This window comes from Cupressus sempervirens, chromosome 9 (assembly GCF_028749045.1).
Source record: "Cupressus sempervirens isolate cs-2001-9-10 chromosome 9, ASM2874904v1, whole genome shotgun sequence".
NCBI classification, from domain to species: domain Eukaryota; kingdom Viridiplantae; phylum Streptophyta; class Pinopsida; order Cupressales; family Cupressaceae; genus Cupressus; species Cupressus sempervirens.
Window position 1 is genome coordinate 417,032,418 of NC_143126.1, and position 26,414 is coordinate 417,058,831.

The following is a 26,414-nucleotide window of genomic DNA, read 5'->3' on the forward strand; positions in this document are numbered from 1 at the left end:
TTAACTTCATGCTTTTTTTAATATGTTTTATAGTGAATGATCCTAGTTCTTTATGTGCAAATTAAGGTTTGCTCTCTTTTAAATTTGTTAACCCTAAGAAAATCCTAATTAGTGTTCTACAAAATTGTGCCCTAAGCAAGCCTTTTAAGGTTGTTTTCTTCTTCCTTTTAATCAAGCGAGAAAATCATTTCAAATTACCCTTTTCCAAAATCTTTTACAAGATTATTCATTTTGTTCCACAAAATTCCTGAAATAACCTTTATTGTCAAATCTTTTCAAAATCTACAATGGTCACCATGTCGTTATAAAAACTTGCATGCTTTTTATCACCAGTGACATGGCAACCAAGCAATTATTACATGCGGGGCCTAATTAGTGAATAAACATGGTTTTAAAGAGAATCACCCACACTGTTAGATCTCTTTAAGATTAACAACAGTTGCATTATCGCTATAAGAAATTGCAAGGTTTCAACCGTTAGTGACATAATGACCATCACAAAAAGGAGATATGACAGGACCAATTCTAAAGACGGGCACTGTGATTTTACTTATTTTTAATAAGCCTCGTCAGCATGATGGAATGCAAGACATGTTAGACACAATTAAATATATATCATAATAAGAAAGCACTATTGATTCACGCCATCGAGTTTCCATGACATCAACGGTGGTCACTATATCATGACCAAAAATTGTATGAACTTTACCAATCATGACATGGTGACCTCCCATGAAAAGAGAATATGGTAGGTTCAAGTTCAAAGGCAACACCATGAATTCACTTACCATTAGTGAGCTTCGTCAGCATGACAGCTTGTCATAAATGCTAGGTGATAAATGCTATATGCACTTAAAGACACATGATAATAGGAAAGTATTGTTGAGCTGCACCGTCAAATATTTACAAGATTGGTAGGGGTTGCCATGTCGTTACCAAAAATAGCATGTCTTTTAATGTTAGCAACATGGAAACCTCTCTAAAAAATGAAATACAGTGGACCAAATATTTAAAATTGGTGTTGTAAAGATTATAGGTCATTAACAACCAGGTTAGCATGTAAGAATTATGTGATGTCATATGCCACTATGGATTTGCACTCAGGGCATGTACTTGTTAATTTGTGTCGTCATATCTCTCCTAGATAAAGGAAGAAATGATGCAAGAATTCAAAATCTTGATCCCTAAAGAAGGGACACAAATGATAAAAGCATATGGGATTTTGTTGCCACCCAATTTATATATTGCAAATGTATTTATGTTTTATTCTATTAAAAAGAAATTAAGTAAATATGAGAGAGGGAAGAAAGAAATGAAAGGTGCCAAATTTAGTGAGAATCATGTTGCATTGGTGATATGGTCAATGAGAAAAGGATCCAAGATTAGCTCTTCCCAACCTGCTAACATAGGCCTAATAGGGAATTTAATTGTGAAAAGAGTTGAAGAAATTATGAGTCAAGAGGCTACAATTCTAGGTATTGGGTCAACCAACTTCATCTTGGCAACAACTCAAAGAGATAAAAGAGAAAGGTTAGAGTTACAAGATAAGTATGAGAAAGTTTTGACATCATACAATAAAGAAGTTCAGAAGAGAATTGAACTAAAAAATAAATTGATGGGACACCAAGGGTAGTCTAGTAGACCTAGAACCACTTATCCTTATCCACCAGTGGAGCCTCTTTTATCCACTCCCCTTATTGAGATTCTAGACACACCATAGAGACCTTAGTATTATACTGCAAAGGATTTTGAAGAAGAAAAGAGTAAACTATGGGTGTTGCATGTAGAACTAGAGTTCCAATATTAGGAAAGGTTAAGGAAAGTCATTATGTATTTAGTTAATAAAATTAATTAGCCAACTTTCTATGAGTAGTTTACAAAGGTAGTAAATACATGGGAGGAGCTAAAAGAAAGTGATGATGCCCTTAAGCCAATTGGTAACAAATGGAGTAAAAAAATAATAAAGCTACTCTTCTATGTTTTTCTATCATCAATTTATCATATGAGCATATATAAAAAAAACTTAGGATTTGACCAATAATATATCAGAGTTTGATGATAAGAGAGTTGCATTGCAAAGATGGATCATAAGTTATCTTGATAAGTATAAGAGTATTAACTTTGAACTATTCCCACATGCCATAGGTAGAAAGGATAAATTGAAAAATAAGGAGGAATGGGCCCAAGAATTGAATAACTTATTGTGTCTTCAAATGAATAAGGTCATAAATGAAAAGGGAAATGAATGGTGGGCAACTACAACTGAAGTAGTTGTAAAAGTTCAATTATTCTTTGATTCTTTGAGGCAAGATTTTGTTGAGATTGACAAAATTGGAAAGTATATGATGAAGAAGCAGCATGATATACTACATTTCAATTGGCTAGATGACACACTCTTTGACAAATGAATGGCAAATTTTGTTCATGAAGAATAGTTGGAAGCTAAGGAAATTGATAATAATAAAATGGATCAAGATGAAGTACAAATAATTGACACATCAATTAAAGAAGAGGAAAAAGGTGAGCAACCAATTGTAGTTACAAACACAGAAGCCCAAACTGGTGACTCAGTAGTGGAGGAATCAAATATAACTGTTGTCTTGTCAATTTATGATAATGTGGATGGAGAGCCTCAAGTTAGAGTAAGTCTACAAAAATTAGAGCCAAGTCCATCATGTGCAGAACCAACTAGCACTCATTAAAAGGAATAACAACAACAACAAATCCAATCATAAAATCCTCAACAACAAAAGTGTGTAGTAGAAAGTGGTCCCCACTAAAGAATATTCATGATGAAAGACATTCTATTGCACAATTTTTTGTCTTTTATGACAGTAACAATGTAAATATATTTTGTCTTAAGGATAACTGTTAGTTTCTCTATGCCTAAAGCTTGTTGCATCTCACACTATATAAGTGAGATTTCAAGGCTAGAGAAAGGGTTCAAGTCATTGTACTATTTTATTTTTACTAAGCTTCGTTCAGTCCAATTTTCTTGATATGAACTTTTTGATGTATTTTCTCTACCAGTTTTGAGAATGCATTCATTGTCCATGATTATGATATCTTATTTTGAGTTTTTCTTAGTATTATCCAATGTTGCACAATTTTCAAAGAAAATTAATGTAATGATAAATTTTCCTCATTATCTTTTCTCTCTAAATCTTGTCTCCATTTTTAGTGGTTGGTTATTTTGAGACTGTATGAGTAAAGCTTGTTCTGTTTAATGCAGCTAGGATAAAGTTGTATGTCAATTTGTTATTGCTATTGATTCAATGAATTGAGTAAATTATTCAATGAATATGATAGGATTTCCAATCATTCAGAAGGATTTACATAAGAATGAGTTGTAGAGAGAATTGTTGATTATATTGATTGTAATGCAGTCAATTAGATCAAAGAATTGGATAAACTCTGAATCCCAATGGATAAGACACTGATCAACTATTTCAGTTAGCTTAGGAAGAAACCACAGATAGATGTCAAGAAAACATCCAAAAATCAATATCAATATTACTTTTAATGTTGAAGAATGTCAAAGCTAGTTAGCACTTATTTACATTTAATCTTTGAGTCTTAGTTAGCTACTATTTCCTAAAATCAACTATAAATCTAAGAAGAATTGTGACCAATTTGCTATAAGGGATGAATTATTGTTGTAAAATTTCATGGAATGAGTGAAATATTAATTTAGTATCAATTTGTGAACCTTTTTTTTCTCAGGTGCACTTACCTTGGTTTTGCACAGCCAAAAGAGTAAAAAATCTTTCATGATTTTGTTGAAGTTGGGTACAGATCTGAAGAACAAATAGTTGTTTATAGGAAGTAGCTAATCCTTAGGTTATTGTGATTTTTATCATCTTGGTATTAAGTATTTTGTTACTTAGTAGTGTGAAAACACCAACAAAATGGTGACTCTACTAGGGCGTTGTTCAACATATGCTTATGTGTGAAAAGTACTATAGTTTCTTTGGTCTTGTTGTATATGTGTTTTTGAAATTCTTTAAGTAATTGCTCATGGTTGTATTGGAATTTTCTAGTGACAAACCTTGAGAATTTAAAAGAAAGAAGAAAACCTTAGTACCACATGTGTACACTGACGTATGCACCCCTTATAAAGTGTCTTATCTGTCAAGAAAGAGTTGCAGTCTAGTATTCTTTCTGATTGGTTCCTCTGTGTGTCAACTTATTTCATATTATCTTGTGTCCTTCCCATGAAGTCAAAAGCTATTTTACTATTATTTTTTCCCTAGAATAGGATGTCAACTTAGTCAAGGTTTTGAAGCTAGTGCCTATTTGATAAGTAATCCTCACAAATGGCTGACAAGAGGAAAAGTACATGAGCTTATACAAGAGCCAATCCTAATGTACCATTGTATGCTGACTTACCCCAAGGTGGTAGGAAGAACCTAAATAAGAAAAAAAAAAATCTAAATCCTACCTAGAAACCAAGAGGTAGTGTATTAGTCAACTCCCAATACCAGCCAATGGTAGGGAAAGAATCTTCCTCATTAAGTTCTAAATAAGAAAGCACAAGGCTCTTAGGAGGAATATTTATTACCCCATTACAAGATGAAAGATTTTATCAAGATAAGAACATGTCTCCAATGAGAGATGCATTACATAGACCAGATGTGATGGCTAAAATGAATAATAGGATGGAATATAGTAATGTCATGAAAGATTCTTTTAATCCTAGAGTAGTTCCATATGTAGAGACAAATCTTATATATCTTGATGATCCTACTAATTCAAAAGCCACTTCTATAGATCCTAAAGAGGTATACTCAAAGATAGGAGTTTTAAAGAAATGGGTTGCAGAAGAAGAAGCCTAACATGCTCATTTGGAGAAAGAAAGAGAGCAAGCCACCTTGAATGCCATTATTGAAAGAAATAATTTTCTTTGAAGGATGGCTACCTTAAAGGAGAAAAATAAGAAGTTAGAAGAAAGGATTTTAGTCTTTCATGTTCATGTTTTTAGACACATAGATAGATTGAGAGCTAAGGTTCAAGAACAAGAAAAACTTACAAGCCAAAGACAAGAACCTATCATATCTCAAGTCCAACCCTATAAGCCCATCCAAAAAGACCATTTAGAACCTACTGTCAAGCAAACAAATAAAGGGAAAGGCAAGGCTATAGGAATCCATATAAATGAACCTCAAGTTGTACCAAGTAAATCTATAAACCCTACTATGTCTAAGCTAGATCTGGATTTGGAAAAGGATGGAAAAGAGAAGGAGGATCTTGCAAAAGAGCTTGAGAAGTTTGAGAATGAAGCTTAGGGAGTAGAGACTAGGAGAAAAATTCAGTTCATCAAGTCCAATTTTTCTTTAGCCTCATGGCCAAATTTTTCCACCCAAGCTATAACTTATGTACCCATTTGTGGGCTAGTAGTTTCTAAATAGATTATGTCACAATCTACCCTGCCTTCATCATCCACCACTAGTACCCAAATCCCTACTACCTAGATGCAACAGTCTCAAACTGTTGTTCGTAATTAGGCCAATATAGAAAGCACATCAAATATTGTTGGTTTTCAAAAGAAGCCCATATACCTAGACAAATATAGACAAATTTCATTCTTAGGTATCCCTGGTTCTCTACACCCAATATCATTTGACCTAAGAGACACAATTGTCAAGTTTTCTAGAAATAATGTTATTACTAGTGAAGAACACCTGAGAATTTTCATAGATATTCTAAATAATTTTGAATTTGAACATGGGGATGTAGTGATGAAATTATTTGTTTATTCACTGACTAAAGATGTAAGGGATTGGTTTAGAAGACTACCAGATGATAGCATTAGTTCATGGAGTGATCTTGAAAAGTTATTCAAAGAACAATATGGGGATAATACTAATGTTGGTTTCATGTTAAATGATTTCAAAAACATTAAAAAGAACCCTAATCAATCTACATTTGATTTCAATGTGAGGTTTCAAAAGGGAATGTATAAGATATTTCAAGTTATGAGATTAAATGAGGATGCATGCCTTACAACATATTTCAATGTGTTTGATAGTAAGATGGCTTATCAATTGAGAGATAAAGATCCCAAGAATTTAAGGTACAAAGTAGCTATGAGTATTGAAAATAATAGGAAAGCATCTAGTTATCTTGGAAGGAGAGATGATCCAAAGTTGTTCAATCCCAAGAATAATAAGAAAGAGAATGATAAAAATCTTGTAGGTAAGAAGCTTGAGGAAGCCACTATAGGTCAAGTGTTGGATCTACTAAAGAAGATGAACCCACTAGTTTTCAACACATGCAAACCAAATACTAGCAAAAAGGCCCTAGTAAACAATAACCATTTCAATAGACAACCAAGAATGCAAAATTACCCATATACTACCCAATGGAAAGATGGTAAACCAATTCTTAATTAGACTCAAAATGTAGAAGATAAGGGTACCCAAAATCCTCTACAAAGAAGCTATATTAATATGAATGATAATGTTCCATGGTGCATTATATGCCAATCACCTCACTACTCAAACTATTGTGCAGTTGCTCAATCATTTGCTACAAATCAAAATGTTCAAAATGAGGAGGAAGAAGAAGAAAAGGTTCATGATGATGTAAGCTATAATATGGTTAATATGTGTGATGATTATGGAGATTCAGACTTAGAAGAAACTAAAAATGACATTACAAATCAGAGAGTTACCTACCAGTTACACCAGCAACAACTATTCTTAGATGATGAAAGTTATGACAAAGATAAGATATGTACTACATCTTCTAATGTTAGCCATATAAATTTGAGGATGCCTTCTAAAGAGGAGATAGACAAAATTACTATAGAAATGATTTCTCAAGTTCACAGTAATTATAGTTTGAGAAATAGAACAGTCAACAATGATGTTGGCAAACCTTTTGGTATCTTTATAAAGGATATTACACATAAGATTAAGGATGATAGTAAGAAAACTATTGCAGAGACAACAAAGGTTAAAGAGTGTAATATCAAAAAGTGGGAGACCAAAAAGAAAGTTCAATTCCAAACAAATGAGATAGTAAAGGCAAGTGAGCAAGAGAAGAAATCAGGATCTAATACTATTAAGCAAATGATAGTGCCTGTTGTTCAAAAGACTTCCACTCCAGGTATGCTTGTAAAGCCTACTATGTCTGAACTCATTGATATGATATCTATGCTATCACAAATAATTGTTAAAGTACCTTTATCTAAATTATTTAAAATTTGTGAACATAAGAGCAAAGCTTTGTCATGGTTGGGAGGAATATGTAACAACAGTAATGATACTGTTGAGAAAGATACCATGCATCGAATCCCAATGGTAGTAGAAGATAGTGGCATTATATCCCAAATTCCTCAAATATTTTTAGATGATTCATCAATAGCCTATTTAGAGGATATTGACCCATTCTTTCTCAGTCTGATTGTAAAAGGAAAAACCCTAAAAAATTGTGTGATAGATTCAGGAGCATCAAGTACTATTATGCCTTTTAAAGTCGTGGAAGACCTAGGTTTGAAAGTAGACATCAAGAAAGGAAGATGTAGAGGTATGAATGCTAGGGAAGTTCATGTCGTAGGTACCATCAATGCATTACCTTTCAAATCAGCTGCATACCCTAAGGTAGAATTGACAATGTCAGTCCTTGTAGTTGATATTCCTCCACATTATGGAATGTTGCTATCTAGAAAATAGAGTGTTGCTATGGGAGGTAGCCTACAATGTGACTTATCCTATGCCACTTTCCACATAGGAGACAAGGCAATTAGGGTAGATAGGGAACCAAGGGTCAATCATATTTTTGCGCAAGAAATTGATAAGAACTCCACTTGTTTCTTAGATACTAGTGTAAATGCATTCAAGGCAGAGCTAATTATTCAAGAAGTTGAGAAACTTCCTGTTGTAATTGCACATGAGTTTGAATGTTGCATGGATTCACAAATTTTATGGACCATATATTTTGATGGGGCCAACTCTAAAGAAAGTTCAGGGGTAGGAGTAGTCTTTGTTTCTCCTAAGAAGAACATTTTTAGATATTCATTCACCTTGAATTTGTCTTGTACCAATAATATAGCAGAATATGAAGCACTCTTACTTGGATTATGAGTTGTAACTCACCCTGGAATCAAGAAGTTACATGTTAATGGTGATTTTGAATTGGTAATTTCATAGATAAAAGAAACTTATGCCTCCAAGAACAAGAGATTGAAACAGTATAGAAATATTGTATGGAACCAAATTGAGCTTTTTGATGCATTTGGGATCTCATGGATAGAGAGAAGTCAAAATAAGATGGTTGCTTTACTAAAAAATGTAGCTATTAAACCAAAGGATATGTCATTTACTAGAATTTCACAAATTGAGGTACAAAATTGACCATCAATACCTGAAAATATTGAACATTAGAAAGTATTTGAAGATGATAGGGATATTTTGAATTTCTTGACAAGTGAAGATAAATACCATGGCCAAGAACTGGATTGTAGTGCCCTGATTGAAACAACAGAGATAAGGAGACAATTTTTGGTCAAGAAATCTTTTTGTTGAAGACTAATAAAGTACCTAAAGGGTTAGTTGTTTTAGGAAGCATGTTTTATAATTAGGATAGGGTGAAGTCTGGAATTAGAAATCATAAGCCTCAAGAACTTGAAGAAATAAACCTAGATACTTCTGAAACCCCAAATAAGGTTTACATTGGTCAACACTTATCTGCTAAAATGAGAAAGCCTCTGATTGACTTCCTTAGAAAGTACAGTCATGTTTTTGCATTTTCTTATGATGACCTTAAAGCCTATAGAGAAGACCTATGCCAACATGTCATACCACTCAAAGAAAATGTTAAACCTTTTAGGTAAAAGCAAAGACCAACGAATCCCACCTTAGCCCCTAAAATGCAAGAGGAATTAATGAAGCTGATGGATGGTGGAATAATTGAACCTATTAGGCATTCCAATTAGGTATCAAACTTGGTGCCTACAGAAAGAAGAATGGGGACATAAGGCTATGTGTAGACTTCAGGAACCTGAATATTGCTTCCTTAAAGGACAACTATGGATTACCAAACATGGAAGCCATGCTGCAACTAGTGACTGCTTCTGAATTGATGTCTATGATGGATCTATTCTCATGATACAACCAAGTCCTTGTAAATGAAAAAGAAAAATTTAAGATAGCTTTTACAACTCCATGGCGTACTTATGTAAGAATGTCATTTGGGCTAACTAATTTAGGGGCAACTTGTCAAATGGTTATGGATGTGGCCTTCCATGATTATATTAACAAGTTTATGGTAGTGTATCAAGATGAACTTATATCATATTTCAAGAAGGTTGAGGATCATTGTAGATATTTAGAGAAGATTTTCATTAAGGCCTTGGAATATGGAGTATCCCTGAACCCAAAAAAGTGTACTTTTGGAGTAATGAAAGGGAGATTATTAGGTCATATAGTATCAAAGATGGTGTGAAGTTGGATCCTAAAAGAGTGGATGCCATTGATAAGGTTCCTAAGCCAAAGAATGTAAAAGGAATACAATCATTCTTTGGATAAGTAAAGTTTTTTAGAAGATTTGTTACAAATTTTTCTAAAATTAGTAGACCCATATCTAAGATGCTCAAAAAGGGAGTTGCTATCAATTGGGGTGGTGAAACTTCACAAGCCTTTCAAGACATTAAAATAGCTATAAAAAATGCTCCAGTCCTTAAGACCCCTAACTAAACAAAACCAATGCACATATTTTATTTTGCATCTTTCCATATTGTGGCATTAGTTCTACTGTAGAAGAATGAAGAAGGGTATGAACAACCTATTGCATTATTTAGTAAGTCCCTTTAGCCTACTGAATTAAAATATGAAATAAATGAGAAATAGCCTTACACCTTGGTGAAAGTTGTCAAAGCCTTTAGATGTTATCTTATAGGTGCCATTATCATTGCATTTGTACCTAGTGCAATTGTTAAGGACATATTCTCTCAGTAGGAGGTGTCAAGTAGAAGATGCAGATGGATCAATAGGATTTGAGAGTTGAACATTGATATCTAGATCACCAAATTAGTAAGAGGTCAGGGACTAAAAAATCTTATGGCCCAATCAAACCTAGATGCAAATCAGATAAATCGGGTAGTAGATGACGTAAGATCAGGGTTATGTGATATGGATCATTGTGAATGGTCCACCAACATCATATACTACTTATAGCACATGGAAGCTCCATCCAATATGATAGATAATGAGAAAAGAAGCATAAAGTTATAGGCCATCAGGTATATCATTGTTAAGAATAATTTTTGATGGAGAAACTTTGAGGGAGTGTTACTGAAATGTATTGATCAAGAAAAATCCAAAGAGATATTGAATGAGATGCATGCAGGAGTCTATAGAGGACACTACGTGGCTAAAACCACTACCCATAAAGTAATGAGAGTTGGATTTTGGTGGCCTTCTCTTTTTAAAGATGCTCAGACAATGGTTAGCAAGTGTGATGCTTGCCAAAAATTTGCAAGGAAGTTGAAATTTTTAGGGAATAGTCCTTTGAAACTAGTTGAAGTCTAAGCATCTTTCCAATAGTGGGGAATTGATTTTATAGTTGAAATATCTCCTAAGTCTAGCACTAGTTATTCATGGATTTTGGTAGCCACTAATTATTTTACAAAATGGGTAGAAGATATTCCTGTAAGGAATGCTACTAGCAAGGTTGTGAATAATTTTCTTTTGAATTATATCATTTCAAGATTTAGATGCCCATAGACAATTGTGACAAACAATGCAATGGTTTTAGGTCAGAGGAGTTCATAAAATTATGTGATAAATATGGTATAACAAGATCAACATCTTCCCCCTATCATCTACAAGGAAATGGACAAGCTGAATCCACAAATAAAAACTTGTTAAAAGTTATTAAAAGGACTCTAGATGATAATAAGAAGGCCAATGATTCTAAATTATAGTTGGCAATATGGGCTGACAAGGTAATAGTAAAGAAAGCCATAGGTGTGACACCCTTTGATATTGTGTATGGAATCCAGGCAAGAATGCCTTAGAATAATCTAATAGGCCTCTATAATTACATCCAAATGTACAATGAGGATATTATTGATGACATGTAGGAGAGGATAGATGAATTATTAAGGCTAACTAAGACTAGAAAGGAAGCTTCTCTAAAAAATGCCAAATTATAGTTACAAGTTAAGACACTTTATGAAAAAAAGATAGTGAATAAGAAGTTTGAAACTGAAGATCTAGTTCTCATGTGGAATGCTAGGATTAAGGATAAAGGAAAGCATGGAAAATTTGATCCAATATGGCTAAGTCCTTATCTAGTGGAATCCTCATGGGGAGAAGACTCTTATATCTTGAAAGATCTATCAGGTAATATTCTTGAGCTACTAGTTCATACATAGTTCTTGAAGAGGAATTTTTGCTAAAAATACTTGTTTCTTCCATGAATAGTAGTTTAGAGTTGTTTTGTATATTCGATAAATTCTTTGTGCCCTTTGTATAGTCCTTGTACATTTATTTTTTAGTGTTTTTGCACTCTCAGAGTTGTAAAGTAAGAAATTGGTCAAGTTTGTGGTTTGCTTCTCTCAGGATTCTGAGCCCTCACATGAATTTTTAGTCATCATTGTCCCCAGACAAAGCCATTGTTGGTCATGTTTTAACTTCATGCTTTTGTAAATATGTTTTACATTGAATGATCCCAGTTCTTTATGTGAAAATTAGGGTTTAATCTCTTTTAAATTTGTTAACCCTAAATAGTGTTCTGCAAAATTATGCCCTAAGAAATCCTTTTAAGGTTGTTTTCCTCTTCCTTTTAATCAAGTGGGAAAATCATTTTAAAATTCCCTTTTCCAAAACCTTTTACAAGATTATTCATTTTGTTCGATAAAGTTCCTGAAATAACCTTTACTATTAGATCTTTTCAAAATCTACAGTGGTCCCCATGTCACTATACAAACTTGTGTGCTTTTTATCACTAGCAGCATGGTGACCAAGAAATTATTACATGCGAGACCCAGTTAGTGAACAATAGTGTTTTTAAAGTGAATCACCCACACCATCAAATCTCTTTAAGATTGGAAATGGTCATGTTGTTACTATAAGAAATTGCAAGGTTTCTACCATTAGTGAGAAAATGGCCATCGCAAAAAGGAAATACAACGAAACCAATTCTAAAGACAGGCAATATGATTTTACTTATTTTTAATAAGCCTCATCAGCATGATGGAATGTCAAACATGTTAGACACAACTAAAGATATATTATAATAAGAAAGCATTGTTGATTCACACTGTCAGATTTCCATGACATCAACAATAGTCGCTATGTTGTCACCGAAAATTGTATGAACTTTACCAATTGCGACATGGCAACCTCCCATGAAAATAGAATATGGTGGATCCAAGTTCAAGGGTAGTGTTGTGAATTTACTTACCACTAGTGAGCCTCATCAACATGACATCTTTTCATAAATGCCAAATGCACTGAAAGACATAGGCTAACAAGAAAGTACTATTGAGCCACACCATCGGATCTTTTCAAGATCGACGGTGTTCACCATGTCATTACTGAAAATAACATGTATTTTAATGTTAGTGACATGGAGACCTCTCTGAAAAAGGAAATATGGTGGACCAAATCTTAAAAAGTGATTCTGTAAAGATTATAGGTCATTAATAGATAGGTCAGCATGTCAAAATTATGTGATGTCATATGCCACTATAGATTTGCACTCAGGGAGTATACTTGTTGACTTGTGTTGTCAAATCTCTCTCAAATCAATGATGGTTGCTATGTCATTATGGAAATGTGCTCAATATTTATGCCTAGTGAGATGGTGACCAAAGGAAAGTTAGGAGGACCCACCATATTTGTAGTGAAATAATCATAAAATGTTCATCGTCTGATCAAGGCAATATCAACTATGATTGCTATGTCGCTATGGAAAGTTGCTTGATGTTTATGCCTAGACACATAGCAAGAGCATGACACATGTCTAGAGGTACAATGGGTCCAGTGTAAAGTAATAGCAATGAAAAGGTGAGATTATGTAGAATAATTCAATTGGTTTGAATGCCAACTTTTAAGGAAGAAGTTAAGTCATCATCACAGTTTTAATTCCTCAATTTTCAAATTTTTAAAAATTGATGGCTTGTCTTTAAAATTAGATAGTGGTGCCACCCAATTCTCTTTATGATCCATTTATGAAAATTAAGATTCCCTAAGTGGACTAGAATCAGAGATATAGTCAAGGATTTCATGAATTCTTCTCTACACAAACAAATTTCAAATTTTCAGAGAGCCAAGAGCCAGTTGAAGAATTCTTCTCGCTAGTTGAATTACAAAAGAGTTTTCTGTATCTATTGTTTCTTGCATAGCTTTGAAAAGGATAACAAAGGACCAAGTAAGTTTCTTAATTCATCATATAATGTAAAATCATTTTGGTATTCTGTAACATTGTTAAATATGCTTCCAAAGAAGGGTTTCTCCAAAAAAATAGAGTATGCCAATAGGAACATACATGATTTTTTGGAATAGTTACCTGAGTCTATGAATGAATCAGATCAAGTTAAAAAATTAATCCTTGTGAACCCTAGGCTTAGGATTGTAGATAGTTTATATGATAAGGGGAATTGGTCTAGGGTTTCCATCACCTCAAAATTAGGACTCTAACTTTTTAAGAAATGGGTTTTAGAGAGGAAGTTGTTTACCCCCCATGGGAATGTTTGGAATTTTGATTTGGGTAAACTAATCATCCCTGGGGTCTTCATGGACTCATACCTTCTTATAGCCATAACCAAAAATTATGACCCCATAGCCAGGATAGTAAGGAGAGTAGATGGGGAATCTCTAATAAGGATTAATGCTGAAGAAATCAAAGAGGTTTTTGGTTTGGAGCCACTCACAGACTATTATGAGGCCATTGACTTACCAAGATTGGAAAGGGAATATTTGTGTAAGAAGGATCAAGTTAGGCAGGGTGCACTAAGAGCACATTTGGCCTCAATTGGAAATTTGACTTTTGTTATAGCATCAACTAAAGAGCCTTTTAAGAAGGAATTTTTCACTACTAGGGCCATGGATATATATATGATTTTGTGTAGGGTTTTTGGTGAGTATGCACAAAATTTTATGCCAATAAAGTTTATGTACATGATGACACAAATTTCTTCTTTTGGTGTGTGTATCATTTTTGACTCTGTATCTTATATAGTGGAGTAAATTCACATAGTTTTGAATGGGATTGCAAAGAGTAAAGTGGAGAAAATATTTGGCCATTATTCATTGTTGATGCACATGTTCTTATTTAAAGGTGTTACCTATTTTTAAAAGGAGATGGTTTTGAATAGAGAATATGAGGGAGAAGCTTTGCCAGTCTAGTTACGAAATGAAAATATGACTTGGGATGCAGAGGAGGTTAGTTTTGTTATATTTGATAGGTATTTGCATCTAGGTTGAAAAACCTCATATTAAGGGACAATCCCAAAATCCCCAATGCATTGTTGGATTTTATTAGGCCTATGGACAATCCTTCTGGTTTGAAAGTATCCCACAATTGGGCTGATATTATGCCTTACCTTGTTTCTATAGTTTTTAGGGTTTATGGTTTCCAAGGAACTCCCAACATACTATCCTACCAAGTGCCTCTAAAGGTAGAGCTATTTGAAATGATATGGAAAATAGGTGCATTGGAGGAAACACAGTTGGCTAGTCAATCTAGAGGCTCACTTTTTTTGACTTAAAATGTGGCTCACTAGTTCATAATCACTCAAGGTTCTTGGGTCTTCCTGTCTAAATTTTTGGACCAATATAAAATGGTTGTTTCCCATGCCCATTTTTGTGATAGTGAGGGATTTGTTAAAATATTCAAAGAAAGTGATAGAATTGGTTCAAAAGATCATGAACCCTACTTCTCCAAAGATATAATAAGGAATGAGTACTCTCTACAAGACAAAGAGATCAAAAAGGAGAAGTGGAGAGTTTACTCTAGAGTTTTGGAATTCATTAACTATTTTGATAATAAGTACAAGCCTCAAGATGATGCAAAAATAGAGGCAAATAAATTGAATAAACTAATGACTACTTTTCCTAAAATTATGGAGGTCATGAATGAGAAAAATTTGTTCTTTTTTAATTATTTTCCTGATAAGGCCCAAAGGTCATGAGGAGGTTTTCTTTTACCCCTATAGCAGGATTAGGGAAATTAGTTGTTCAAAAAGGGCTTGGCTATAATATAATTGAGAATAAATGAGCTAAAATTAGATAAATGAAAACAAATAATAGGTTCAAGTAGTGTTATTCTAAAGGAGAGACTTGATGAGCCCATTCCCAAGAGGTAGAGGATAGAAAAGGAAAAAGGGAATTACACATAGGAGATGAAAGCTCACTAAGGAGCAGGTGGAATAATTGGGATCCCAAGGGGGAATTTTTAATACTACATCAAAATTAGAAGAGGGAAATCCCAAGGAACCTCCAATTCCAAGCCTTGAGTTAATTGTTGTAGACTACAGAGGAAGGGAGTTGGATCCTATGATGGAACATGCTAGCTACAAATTCATTTCTGATGATATTTTTATTGAGTCCAGAACCTTCTATCAGTGTTCTTGGAGAACAAACATTGGATTGTTTGAAGAAAGGTATAGTAAATTAAAAATATAGCATCCTGAGATGGAGGATGTAGACATACATAACCAAATAAAGGAATAAATGATGTAGGAATTCAAAAGCTTCACCCCTGAAGAAGGGAGACAAATGATAAAAGCATATGGGGTTTTGTTGCTGCCTAATTGTGCTATTGTAGATGCAATATTTTTTTATTATTTCACAAAGAAATTAAGTATAGATGAGAGAGGGAAGAAAGAAATGAAAGGTGCCAAATTTAGTGAGGATCATACTACATTGGTGATATGGTCAATGAGAAAAGGATCTAGGACTGGCTCTTTCCAGCCTGATGGCACAAGCCTAATAGGAAATTTAATTATGAAAAGAGTTGAAGTAACTATGAGTGAAGAGGCTATAGTACTAGGTGTTGGATCAGCCAACTTCAACTTGGAAATAACTCAAAGAGATAAAAGAGAAATGTTAGAGTTGTAGGATAAGTATGAGAAAGTTTTGGTTGCTTACAATAAAGAAGTTCAGAAGAGAATTGAACTAGAAAATAAATTGATGGGACACCAAGGGTATTCTAGTAGGCCTAGAATAACTTATCCTTATCCACCAGTGGAGCCTTTTAAATCCACTCCTCTTATTGAGATTCTAGACACACCACGGGGACCTTAGTATTATACTATAGAGGATTTTGAAGAAGAAAAGAGTAAACTGTGGGTATTGCATGTAGAACTAGAGATCCAATATGAGGAAAGGTTAAGGAAAGAAATTATGTATTCATTTCATAAAATTTATTAGCCAACTTTCTATGAACAATTTATAAAGGTAGTAAATTCATGGGAGGAGCTCAAAGCAAGTGATGATGCCCTTAAGCCAATTGTCAAAAAATGGAGTAAAACAAATTAGAATGTTACTCTTCTATATTTTTTTGTCATCAGTTTTTCCTATGAGCATATAGAAAAAACTTATGATTTAACCAATGATATATTAGAGTTTGATGATAAGAGAGTTGCATTGCAAAGAAGGATCATAAGTTATTGTGATATGTATAAGAGTATTAACTTTGAACTATTCCCACATGCAATAGATAAAAAGGATAAATTGAAAAATAAGTAGTAATGGGCCAAGGAATTGAATGATCTATTGTGCCTTTGAATGAATAAGGTCATAAATGAAAAGGGAAATGCATGATGGGAAGCTACAACTAAAGAAGTTGTAAAAGTTTAGTTATTCTTTGATTCTTTGAGGCAAGATTTTGTTGAGATTGAAAAAATTGGAGAGTATGTGATGAAGAAGCAAGATGATATCCTACATTTTAATTGGCTAGATGAAATGCTCTTTAACAAATGAATTGTAGATTTTGTTCATGAAGAACAATTGTAAGCTGAGGAAACTGATAATGATGAAATAGATCAAGATGAAGTACAAATAATTGACACATCATTAAAAGAAGAAGAGGAAAAAGGTGAGAAACTAATTGTAGCTACAAACATAGAAGCCCAAACTACTTACCTAGCAGTGGAGGAATCAAATATAACTATTGTCTTGTCAATTCATGATAATGTGGAAGGAGAGCCTTAAGTTAAAGTAAGTCTACAAAAATTAGAGCCAAGTCCATCATGTGCAAAAGCAACTATCACTCATTCAAAGCAAGAACAATAGCAAAAAATCCAATCATAAAATCCTCAACAACAAAAGGGTGTAGTAGAAAGTGGTATCCACTAAAGAATATTTATGATGAAAGACATTCTGTTGCATAATTTTTTGTCTTTTATGACAGTAACAATGTAAATATCTTTTCTATCTTAAGGACAACTATCAATTTCTCTATGCCTGGAGCTTGTTTCATCTCACACTATATAAGTGAGATTTCAGGGCTAAAGAAAAGGTCTAAATCATTGTACAATTTTAGTTTTATTGCGCTTTATTCGGTCCAATTTTCTTGATATGAACTCTTTGATGTATTTTCTTTGAAAATTATGAGAATACATTTAGTGTCCATGATTATGATGTCATATTTTGAGTTGTTCTGAGTATTACCCAATGTTGTATAATTTTCAAGGAAGGTTAATGCAAAGATAAATTGTCCTCATTATCTTTTCTCTCTAAATCTTGTCTCCATTTTTAGTGGTTGGTTATTTTGAGACTATATGAGTAAAGCTTGTTTAGTTTAATGCAACTAGGATAAAGTTGTATGTCAATTCATTATTGTTGTTGATTTAATGAATTGAGTAAATTCTTTAATGAATATGACAAGATGTCCAAGAATTAGGAAGGATTTATGTAAGAATGAGCTGTAGAGAGAATTTCTAATTATATTGATTGTAATGCAATCAATTAGATCAAAGAATTGGATAGACTCTGAATCCTAATGGATAACACATTGATCAACTATTTCAGTTAGCATATGAAGAAATCACAGATAGATGTCAAGAAAACATCCAAAAATCAATATCAATTTTACTTTTAATGTTGAAGAATGTCAAAGATGATTAGCACTTGTTTACATTTAATCTTTGAGTCTTAGTTAGCTACTATTTCCTAGAATCACCTATAAATCTAAGAAGAATTGTGACCAATCTACTATAAGGGATGAATTATTGTTATAAAATGTCATGGAATGAGTGAAATATGAATCTACTATTAGGTTGTGAATCTTTTATCCCTCAGGTGCATAGCCTTGGTTTTGCAAAGTCAAATGTGTAGAAAATCTTTCATGATTTTGTTGAAGTTGGGTCCAGATCTGAAGAACATATAGTTGTTTATAGGAAGTAGTTAATCTTTAGGTTATTGTGATTTTCATCATCTTGGTATTAAGTATTTTTTTACTTAGTAGTGTGAAAACACCAACAAATGCTATACTGCTATGTTGTTCAGTTTATCATTTGCATGTTGATGCCATTTTGAGATGATAGTATGTTTCATGATGATATCTGGTTATCTAGTTTATTGGACATATCTCTTATTCTAATACTTGTTGAGTTTTATGCTATGGTGATTTACTTCATTCATGTTTTAGTATGTTATATGCAAACGTGAGTGATGTAAATGAATTAATTAGGTATTTTATGCATTATTGCTTTGGCTATGATATTATATGCAACTATACTTGATCATTTGTTTTAGTTTGTAGGATTTACATCTCTAGTAGCAGCCTATAGAGTTAGTGATTCAGGTGTTCATTTTATCAATTTCATCCCTATATGGTTGATGTATCTTATTTTTATGTTTAATTAAACCTTCTAGTGAATTGTTAAATCTAGACTCATTTGCATTATTTGATTAGACTAGTGAGTGTGTCTGTACATTTAGACATTCACATTGTTGTGAAATTTTTTAAGTGAATTTCTATGATTTTGGGTTTTCGGGCTGTAATTTTTATTGAATTAAATTTTTGGCATTGTTGCTATAAATGAATTCCTATTTCTAGGAATAGCTTGTTTTCATTTGGGTTGATTCAAGGTTTAACTAGGTTAGCTAGTTATTTGGCCTAATCAATTATTCACTCAAAAAGTGAATAAGTATGGAAAGAGGAATTTAATTCCTCAACTTTCAATTTTGCAATTTAAAAATTGGAGAGCTTTTTCTGAAATCCTTTTTTGAAGGATTGGTTTTCTATTCATTGTGAGAACTGTGAGTGTGGGATCTTTGCAAAGTTAGTCTCATTGGATCTGGCTCAAGGAGACCTTGCTTTGTCATCACTTTTGGCAGTATTGGTGGGTTATTTATTTTATCAGGTTGATTTCAATTTCTACCCCTTTTACTGTCAAACAAGGCTCTCCAGTTTTCTTGTTTTTGCTTTGTTTTAGCTTTTGTTTATAGTAGCTATTTGTTAGGAGGCTAAGAACATGTGTTCCCCTCCATTTCTGTTAGTTAGTTTTGCCTCATTGGTTAGGTATGAACATTTCCCTATTTTTTGAGATGGGGGTTTGGGGTTTCACACTGTTATGCTGGTCATTTTTGCATACAGTGTCTAAACCCAAATATTATTGGATTTTCAAGGGTTTTGTACCCAAAGACCAAATGGGTTTTAATTTCAAAGTTTTCTAGTTTTGGTGGTTTTTACCTTGTTTTGCATGCCACCCTATTTTCCTAGGTTTTCTTGGCATGATGTTGCTCATGGACCTGGATGATCCATTTAGATATTAGTCAGACTACTATTGCACTTTTATGTTGCATTCAAATGTGTGTCGCATCTGTCCTCTTGAGATCATTTTCATTTGAGTGATATTTTATGGTTGTCTTCTCATCTAATCCTTATGTTATGGTCTTCATGATGGTGGTGCTATGCACATGAGTAAATGTGCATGCATTTTTGGGTAACTTACGAGGTCCAATCTCCCATTTGTACTTTGGAGGAGTAGATCATTAGGGTTGGATTGGGAATTTATATGCCTACGAGCACTCATGAGTGGATGAGCATGGGTAGGGTAGGGAAGCACATGGACAAGCTTCTATATCATAGTCTCGTGACTATTTCCTAGTTGGTAGAGGAATTTTTATATAAGTGATAACTAAATTAAAATATTGGGTGGTAATAAATATAAGATAATTGAAATGTTGGGGAGAGTACCTTCCATTGGGAAAAGTTGCCACTTGAATTGTGCACCTTCCATTAGGGAGAGTAGCTGCCAATACTGGGTTGGGCTTTTGAGTGCCAAGTGATTCTCCATGATGTCAACAGCTACTTAGTAGCCCATTGAGTGTCTAACCAAGACTTGTAGTTTATGCATTGTCTCTTGATCTTGGTTTCAGTCATCATACTATTTGGCATCAATGTTAACCATGGACGTTGTGTTTTATGTGTGTTTTTGGTTGGATCATTATCTCCATCAGCACAATGGGAGTGGATCAATAGGTTTCACGTGCTTGAGAAGCATAGCTACCTTTACCACTATTGGAGACTGATGTATAGAGATAGTCTCTTGTCGTAGTGCCACCATGTTGGATGTTTTCAATTTGTAGTTTGGGTTTTAGAGTATGCTTTCTTGTGATTTATGCTTTCATTGGAATTCTTGTATATCATGTTTAGATGATGTTAGTTTATTGATGCATTTCCTTATTATGATGATTAGAATATGATAGATGATGTTATCTTCTTTGTAGGATTATCTTATGCTTTACTTCTAGCATATTAGATTTTATTATTCTTATGTAGTAGCACATTTTAGTAGTGACATCCTCATAAGATAGCACCAACAATTTGGTCAATATTTTGGGATGTTACATGCAGGGGATGGCTAGGACTCACCATGGTCTTATAATGTTATTATAGTTGGGAGGAACCACGTACTTAGTTTGTTTATTTTGTTCATTTTGATATTGTTTCAGTTTATTGTGACATTGTTTTAGTACACTATGATATTTCCTTTGTTACAAACAATAGTCCACCAAGATAACTAAGAGGGGGAAGTGAATTAGTTAGCCAAAAATTTAAAAAAATTATCTTCTTCAAAAAAACATAACTATTCAACCAATATAAACAAAAACCATAATAAGATGCACATAGACAATTACACCAGATATGTTAACTAGGGAAACTCTTGATCAAAGGAAAAACCCCAGTGGTAATGATGCCCACAAGATGATGTACCAATATAAATATTCCTTGTGGACCCTATTAGGATTCTATTACAATATTTAGTATAATGAGTCCCTGTTAGGAGACTTTGAATTTCTATTAGGAGATTCCAACCCTGTTAGGAGTTTTAGTAAAATGTATGCAAGAAGAGCCCACTGCCCAAACATGCAATTTCAAATACAAGAAGAGCTCACTACTCAAAAATGAAATTTACTATTATTTTATCCTTTCCCTTATTCTATTAATAAAATTGATCACTATCAAACCTTGTAGACTAGGTCACAAACCTTGGATCCAATTATCAAACCTCAGATCACACAATAAAACCTTGGCAATGAAGTTTCCTTCACCTCTGCTCTGCTCTACTCAACTTCGCATTCTGCTCTTCAATCATTCACATTCATACATTTGTACATCTTCTCCACTTGTTACATGATAAACAAAAATGTCCTTCTTTTATATCAACTCATAAAATAATTCCCTGAGTTGATTGTTAAACCTTCTCAATTAATTATTATAAGACCACATTAAGAACATGTTACACTTAGCGATAACATTAATCTTCCTCCTTGCAGCTTGAATAACTTTCCATACACATTATATCATGACAATGAGCTTGACCACATCATCATCAACATGTCTTCTACACATCCTCAACCTTGATTCTCAAAATAACAATTCTGCTAGAAGATCTAACAAGTTTACCAAAACATGCCTCTGTAAACTCTATCTCAGAATAGACATCACCAAAACTTACATAACTTCTTCTAGACTTGTCATTTCTTCATCTGAAATTAATTTTATATACCAAATACTCAAAAGTATCTCCCATAACTTCAAATAATGAGAATACTTAACTAGTCATCTGTATCATCTTGATCTTTCCATTGTTCTTCTCTTAGATACCATAGAAAACCGCTATGTTAACATCAATGAAAAACTCAATCATGATTGTAACATATCATCATAGTAACATATCTACAATACTCCCCCATAGGAATATCATCAACATTCATGCTTCCAATCAATCTTCCAACTATCTCCCCCTTTGGCATTGATGGTAACATAGATGAAAAACATCTAGCTCCAAGAATACCAACAAAAGACTATTCATATTTATTTTCAAATCCTCTTCATCAATCATATCTCCCCAACTATTTTTTAGATAATGAGAATACTCAACTAGCCATCTATACCAACTTGATCTTTCTACTATTCTTCTATCAGATACCACAAAAAAATGCTATGTTGACATCAATGACAAGCTCAGTCATGAATGTAACATATCATCATAGTAAAATATCTACAATACTCCCCCATAGGAACATCATCAACATTCATGCTTCCAATCAATCTTCCAAAATCCTTCTATACTTTTCATTCACTACTTGTTAAATGGTTAGAGGTAGTTTCTATCTTTCAATATTGTGGTCAAGTGTTTATGCCTCGAATCATGGATACAGTACTCCTTTGTGTGGAGGTTCTAAACTTTTTTTACCCTTTTAGTTTTTCCTTGGAGAATTTCTTGTGTTACCTAGGTGACCATGTGTCAACATGGGGCAATACCTTAAAGTGTCACATGCTCAAAGGAGTTTTATCATGCTATACTAGAAAGTATCGCGCCCCTTTGAAAGAAATATCATGTGATACTGGAAAGTATCGCACCCCCTTTGAAGAAGTGACATATGATACTTGTGAAGTAGAACACACTCTTTTGAGAAGTGTCTCCCAAACTATGAAAGTGTCACACCCATTCTTGGGAGAGGTGATATGATACTAGAAAGCATTGCACCATGCTGATTTAAAGTATCGCCTGGGTTTTGCAAAAGACCTATCCGAGTGGACAGTAGGAACTTTTTAGTTTGACTTAAACTTTTTGGGAAGTGTTTTGGTTACCCTCTTGGGTGTTCTTCAATCCCTTGGCAATACATTTTTATTTTTGAATGTTTTGATTTGAAATTAGTTCCATGTCTTCTGTAGTTAGTCATTTTGGTCAGTAGTGGCATTTGGAGATTTGTTGGTGTTAGAATGTTTGGTTAGTCTCCTAGTGCGGTCTTTATGATCTTGTATGTTGTATGTCGTGTGTATTCATACTTGTTTAGAAAAAAATTATATTGTCTTATATTTATCCTTGTTCCAAGGATCTTTGGGCGGTGCACTACAAGTGCAATTTCATATAATAATATAGTTGAAGTGATAAATGCATTGAATCACCTAATTTAACCATTTATTTGATTATACTAAAATAATTCATTTACATCACTCACATTTGCATAAAACATCACAAAGAAAGAATGAAGTAAATATCTGACAAGTCCAACATGTAAATGTAAATAAAGTATATGTTTGAATATGGAATAACCAAATATCATCATAAAATATCCTCTCATATCCAAAAGGCATCATCATGTAGATATGATCAAACTAAATAGCATAGTAATCTAACATCTATGATAATGGTAATCAAAATATAACATCTAACCATCAGGTCATCTCAAATGTAAAATAATAGTAGTAATAAAGTATCATCAAATCAAAATATAATAAGGTATAGATTGCAAATACAAGAGGCACTACATCCTCCCCCACTAGGCATAGGCTTACTCCTAGAAGCCTGCAAGATGATAGCGGTATAAATCTCTTAATCGTGTAGCATCCTCCCAAGTAGTAGAGGTCTCATTGCTTGGGTCCCACTAGACTATTATCTTCTCTATGTCCTAACCTCTCAAGTTTAGCTTCTGATGCTAAAAGATATAGATGGGCTCCAAAGAAAGTAGTCTATCCTCTACCAACAAAGCATACCAATCAAGAACATGGATCACATTGGTAATACATAGCCTAAACAAAAACATTGAAAGCATCATGGATGCGCAATAGGCTAGGTGAAAATGCAAGTTGACAAGCAACAAGACTTGGATCCTCTCAAGGATCTCAAATGGTCTGATAAAATGTGGTGCCAACTTAGAGCCTTTCCATTAATAAATGAGGCTCTACAAGTGAACTCTTAGAAACACCCTATCACCAATAGAAAGGTGACGATCCAACCTATGGGAATCAGCATACTTCTTCTGCCTATCCTAAGTAGTAAAAAAATGCTCTCTAATGTGAACAACCTACTATTCCATATCTTGAAGCATCTTTAGACCCAAAATTACTCAGTCCTCCTAATAATCCCAACTCAAAGGGGTACATCATGGTCTATCATACAATGCCTCAATAGGTAACATGCCAAGAGAACTATGATACCCATTTTTATATGAAAACTCAACAAGGTATAAATAGTCCTCCCACTTCACCTACCTATCCATCACATACATGTGAGGTATGTCTTCTAGAACTTGGTTTACTCTCTCTATCTAACCATTGGTCTCTAGGTGGTATGCAAAACTAAAATTGAGTTGTGCGCCCATGACATACTAGAGAGATGTCCATAGTGCTGAAGTAAACACTAGATCTCTATCTGATATGATTCAACAATGGATCCCATGCAATTGAACAATGTCTTCCAAGAAAACATGTGCTACATAAGAAGCTATGTAGGATGCTTTCATGGGTGAAAAATGTGCTACCTTGGACAACTTGTCCACTGTTTCCATGATACAATCATGTCATCATGATGACATAGGAAACCTTGTGATAAAATCAATAGATATAGTATCCCATTTCCACTCTGGAATGGTATGTAGCTACACAAGACCCATTAGATGTTGATGCTCTACCTTCACTCTCGTGCACTTGAGACATTAAGCAACAAAATTGGTAACATCACACCTCATCCCTTCAAAAAAGTACAACTACCTAAGATCAACATGCATCTTCTTAATGCCAAGATGTGTAGAATATGATGCATGATGTGCTTCTAACAAAATCAAGGTGTGAAGATCACTAGACACTAACACATAAATGTGCCCCAAGTGTCATAATAGTCTATCAAACTTTAGTGAGTAACCTAAAAACCTTCCCTTAAGGGTGTCAGCCAAACTCAATCTCCACCCTCACCTCAAGATACCATGCGTCACTTGGTAAGACATCTAGGATACAGCCACACACATCCACTTCTAATGACAAAATCGATATCTTATGTTGTCTCTTGGTCAAGGCATCTACGACAACATTTTCTTTCACTTTGATGTAATGAACATCAAAGTCATACTCACAGAAGAACTCCATCTAGTGATGTTGTCATGCATTCAAGTTTGGCTGAGTAAAGATATACTACAAGATCCTATGATCTCTATGCAACTCAAACCTATGTCCCAAAAAGAAATATCTCCAACACACAATTGCATGCTCTATAGCCACAAGTTCCAAATCATGAGTGGGGTATCTGAGCTCATGGTCTTTGAGTTTTGTGGGCTCATATGAAATCACACAACCATCTTGCATCAACATCACACCAACACCTTCCAATGAAGCTTTCATGGAAACAACAAAATCACATATAGGATTAGGCACTACAAGGACTGGTGCATTGGTCAAACACTCCTTAAGAGCATTAATTTTTTCTTCACACTGGTCTAACCAAACATACTTCTTCCCTTTCTATTGAAGAGAAGTGATGGGATGAGTCACATGTGAAAAATCCTTCATGAATTGACCGTAATAACCTACCAATCCCATGAAACTACGAACCTCTGGGACACTAGTGGGTACTGACCAATCCATGATAGCTCAAATTTTCTATGGATCCACTATAATACCATCACTTATGATGATGTGCCCCAAATAATTTACCTCTAATTGGAGTAATCCACATTTATTGAAGTTTCCATAAAACTAATGATCTTGGAAGTACAACAACACCTAGCATAAATGGACTTCATGTTCCTCTATATTCTTAGAATAGATCAATATGTCATTCAAGAATACAATGACACATTAATAGAGGTACATGTGAAATACTCCATTTATCATACTCATAAACCCTGATGCTACATTAGTTAACCCGAAGGGTACAACCATGAACTCACAATTCCCATAACATGTACAAAATGTTGTCTGATAAATTTTGGCCTCATGAATATGAAGCTGTTGGTATCTCGACTCAAGATCAATCTTCAAGAACACTCTTTATCCATTCATCTAATAAAACAAGTCATTTATCCTCGACAAAGGATATTGGTTCTTCACCGTCACCTTATTTAATTTCTAGTAGTCAGTGCATAAATGCAATGATCCATCTTTCCTCTTCACAAAGATGATTGGTTCCCTCCACAAGGATACACTAGGATGAATATGGCCCTTGGCCA